The sequence below is a fragment of the Colobus angolensis genome, unplaced genomic scaffold, assembly GCF_000951035.1.
Source record: "Colobus angolensis palliatus isolate OR3802 unplaced genomic scaffold, Cang.pa_1.0 Scaffold40, whole genome shotgun sequence".
NCBI lineage: Eukaryota > Metazoa > Chordata > Mammalia > Primates > Cercopithecidae > Colobus > Colobus angolensis.
This window is the reverse complement of record NW_012117377.1, coordinates 10,002,345-10,007,416: the sequence shown is the minus strand read 5'-3', so window position 1 is coordinate 10,007,416 and position 5,072 is coordinate 10,002,345.

Sequence of the window (5,072 nt, the reverse complement as noted above, 5' to 3'; positions counted from 1 at the left end):
AGTGGTGATATTAACTCACTGTATTGGCCCCCTCTCTCTGTTCTTTTTTATTCCAAATTTTCTTGCAAGGAAAAAATTTTATGAACATGTACAATAAAATAAGTATATACAATAAAACAAAGAACCCCCTAAAATCACAAAACATAAAGAATGTCATAAAAAGTTCCAGAACTAAGAGTATACATATGTTTTATATCAATAATAATTTATAGTTTACATTTACCATGACAAATCAAAACCTTGCTATATTCCAGTATGCCTAAAACAGAACGATTCAGAAACTTGGAAAAGTAACATCTTAAGACTATAATATAGTAGTAGCGGATGACTCCACAATTCCATAGTCAGTGTTCTTTACCTCATCTGTATTTGTATGCATGCTTATAATACTGATGATTCATCTATCTGTCTACCTATACATGCATGTATGTATATATTTCATATGTATGTATCTCTTCATCATTTTTTCATTCATTTATTTGTCAATCTATCATTAATGTCAAACTGTATGCCCTGATGTGAGATAAAACTCTGAATGACACACTTCTTATTGCTGATGAAACTAACACAGATACTCCTTGGCTAAGTCATAAGTTAGTTACTTGTTGTAATTGTACCAAGGGTATATTTGCAATTTGTTGCACACATCAGAGAAACTAAGGATATATCACATTTTATTTATCCACTTGTTGATTGATGGGCATTTGGGTTAGTTCCACATTTTTGCAATTGTGAATTGGTCTGCTCTAAACATGTGTGTGCAAGTATCTTTTGCGTATAATGGCTTCTTTTCCTCTGAGTAGATACCCAGAAGTGGGGATTCTGGATCACATGGTAGTTCTACTTTTAGTTCCTTAAGGAATCTCCACGCTGTTTTCCAGAGTGACTGTACTAGTTTACACTCACGCCAGCAGTGTAGAAGTTTCCCTGTTCAACACATCCACCCCCAACATCTATTATGTTTTGATTTTTTGGTTATGGCTATTCTTGTAGAAGTAAGGTGGTATTGCATTGTGGTTTTGATTTATATTTTCCTAGTCATTGGTGATGTTGAGCATTTTTTCATATGTTTGTTGGTTACTTGAATATCTTCTTTTGAGAATTGTCTATCCATGTCCTTAACCCACTTTTTGATGGGATTGGTTTTTTGTTTGTTTGTTTTATTTGTTTTTTGTTTGTTTGTGTTTTGCTACTTTGTTTAAGTTAATTGTAGATTCTGGGTATTAGTTTCTGTGAGGTGTATAGATTGTGAAAATTTTCTCCCACTCCCACTCTGTGGGTTGTCTGTTGACTGTTTCTTTTGCTGTGCAAAAGCTCATAAGTCTAACTAAGTTTGAGCTCTTTATCATTGTTTTTATTGCATTTGCTTTTGGACTCTTAGTCATGAAATCCTTGCCTAAGCCAAAGTCTAGAAGGGGTTTCTGATGTTATCTTCTAGAATTTTTAAAGTTCCAGGTCTTATATTTAAGTCCTTGATCCACCTTGAGTTGATTTTTGTATAAGGTGAGATATGTTGACCCAGTTTAATTCTCCTACTTGCAGCTTGCCAATTATCCCAGCACCATTTGTTGAGTAAGGTGTTCTTTCCGCACTTTATGTTTTTGTTTCCTTTGTCAAAGATCCGTTGGCTGTAAGTATTTAGGTTTATTTCTGGGTCCTCTATTCTGTTCCATTGGTCTAGGTGCCTATTTTTATACCAGTATCATGTTGTTTTGATGACTATGGCTTTATAATATAGTTTGAAGTCAGGTAATCTGATGACTCCAGATTTGTTCTTTTTGCTTAGTCTTGCTTTCACTATGTGGGCTTTTTTTTTTTTTCGTTCCATATAAATTTTAGGATTGTTTTTTCTAGTTCTGTGAAGAATGATGGTGGTATTTTGATGGGAATTACACTGAATTTGTAGATTGACTTTGGTAGTATGGTCATTTTCACAATATTGATTCTACCCATCCATGATCATGGGATGTGTTTCCATTTGTTTGTATCATCTATTATTTCTTTCAGCAGCATTTTGTAGTTTTCCTTGTGGAGGTCTTTGACTTCCTTGGTTAAGTGTATTCCTAAGTATTTTATTTTATTTTTTGCAGCTACTGCTAAAAGGGTTGAGTTCTTGATTCAGTCCTCAGCTTGATTGCCATTGGTGTATCACAGAGCTACTGGCTGAAATAAGTCTCTTATACAAAGGAACTCCAATGTTCATGACATCTATATGATGGAAAATACTAATATATATCGAATATATATGAAATGCGTTCCATCTGTATTTACTATGTATAATTGTTTTAGATATCATGTCTTATTGAGTGTTCAATAATAATAAGGGTAACTAGTCCACAAAGGTATCACCATCACAGGTTCTGGTGCTAGAAGGTCTGGACTTGGAACCTGACTCTCTCAATTAATTATATGACCATGATCATTTTATGAAATGTTTTTCCTTCATCTGAATTACATGGTGATATAATACGTGATTAATACAACTGTGATAAATGTTTAAATTGGTCTCAAATATTTTCATTATCCTATTTGGTGAGACTTAAAATTTATTCATAATTTTGTTCTATTACTAGTTGTGGGATAAGTAGTTTTGGAGAAAGAGATGTATGATGGTCATCTTCATTAAGCCAATGACTTTTTGAGAGTTTGTCCTTAGTAGGGAAATAATCTGCTATTCATGTGAAGGAAGCTAAATATGTGATTATCTGTTTGAGATGGCACATTCAGTAGGTATGTGATTGCCTGGTGATTAAATAAAGACATAAATCATTTTATGTTTCCTAAGCTTTCTTAAGTATCTGAGTTTTTACATTTATTAAGTATTGTTTTATGAAAAGTAAAAATATAAACACTTTTGCTTTTTTCTCTTCATTCCTAATTTTTACTCACTCTCTTAATTAAAGTATACACGTCTCATGTTTATCATTTGGCAGTCTTCCCCAAAGATATCTACAGTTACAATGCAATAGATTATTTCTTTCAGAAATGGAAACGCCAATCCTCAAATTCTTGTGAAATTTTAAGGGGCTTTAAATAGTCAAGGCAATATTTAAAAAGAAATCCAAAGTTGGAGGGCCAATTGCTTCCATTTAAAAACTTGCTACTGTACTGTGGTACTGACACAAAGATAGGCATGTAGATCAATGGAATACAACTGAGAGGCCAAAAATAGTACCATTTTTTCCTCCAGATGGCAGAAGAGGCTTTTAGCATGCCTCAGCCACTTGGCAATGGCAAAATCATGCATAAAGACTAACCCTTTGAGCTTTAATTCAACAAGGAAAATGGAAATCCACCAGAATACTGAAGGGCACCCCAGATCCTGGGAAGGAGGTGGGCAAATGGTCCCGTTATGGTATCTGGCTGATAAAAGTTAGCGAAGACTCAGTACAGGAAAGCAGCAGGAAGTCTCTCTCTGTGACTCATCTTTCCACTGGGGATCCCTGGAATCTGGGCCAATGAAGGGCACTTGTTTTTCCTGGCGCTAACTTGGAGAGGCACTTGGAGATTCTGAAAGGAAAAGCATCCAGGAAAGCTACAGGTATTTTTCCCAGACCTAGGACTGCGAAAAGGATACCATTTTTAATCCAGGCTCATACAAAGTCCGTCATGATTTGGCGAACCAGCAGTGTGACCACGCAGAGATTGTAGCACGTATTCTCAAGCAAGGTAGGGGACTCCAAAGCCAGAATTGAGTGGTGAGTGTGAAAAGTGCCCCAGTAGTAGGCACAGGATTGGTGCTCTCTTTCATCACAGATCTGTGGCCTGAGGAGAGCTGCTGTAGTCATGGTTATTCCTGGGGGATGAGACTTGCATTCATAGTCAACTTGACAACTTGAAACCAGTCTGCATATGTCATTGCTGGGTGTTCCAGTGTGCTTCCCTAGAGTTGCTGTACAGTGGAGCCCTCTGCTCCACTCCAAGGCATATCTCTAGATACTCAGAGCACCCATTCACCTGATCAACAGCTTGAGCTGCCCCATTCTTCCTGAGCAGAGACCATGGTGTAGTAAGTCCCTCTCTAGTCCATGTCCAGGCATATCTCCAGGCATTTGAAGCATCTGCTTACCTAGGTCAGCAGCCTGAGCTGCTCTACTCTTCCTGGACATAGATCGTTGTGCAGTAGGGCCCAGTCTGCTCCACACCCGGGCAGATCTACAGGCACCTGGATCAGCAGTGTGAGTTGCCTACTATTTCTGTGTAGACACTGTAGTAAAGCAGGGCCCTCTCTGCTTCATGCCCAGGCAGACTTCCAGGCAGTAGGAACATACGCTCATCTGGATTAGTAGCCTGAACCTCCTCACCCTTCTTATTCAGAAATTGTAGTGTAACAGGCTCCTTTATGCTCCACACCCACGCAGATCTTCAGGCAGTCAGAATATTTACTATCCCAGATTAGGAGTTTAGGCCACCCTCCTTCCTCATGCAGAGAATTTGGAGACAAGAAAGATTCCCAGCTCCACACCAAGGCACACTTCTGGGTGCAGTGGCCACCCACTGGACTCCTCATCAGTGCTGATGCTTGTCCCTGCCACTGAGGGGCCTGCAGGTGTACTTACCTCATCCAGCCCTGCCCATCTTTGTGCCCCTCTCCAAGGCGGAACAAGAAGCTCAGACCACTGTGAACTCCATGGATCAGACCATCACATAAGGCAACAGAGTTTCTCCTGGTGTAGAAGGACCAAGCATTTATCTATCTGTTTTGGCTGCAGCTGGCTCTTAACCATAAGCGTCATATATTGGCTAATAGGTCAAACCACAAAGCTTGATATAAAACCTGCTAAAATAAGTGCACAGGGCTATAAAAGCAAAGTCAAAATCTCTACTCAACATTATCTACAGTAACATCCCCTAAGGTGGGCAGGGAAGGGAAAGAAAAATAACAATAATATTATGGGGAAGAAAAAAAAAATCCTATCTACCCTAAAAAATTATAAAGATTAGAAGTTCCAGTATTTCTAGATGAGAAAAAAACCAGTGCAAGAATTCTGGCATCAGAAAAAACTGAATATAGTAACACCATCAAAGGCTGATTCTAGTTCACCAGAAATGGTCCCTGACCAAAATGGAAA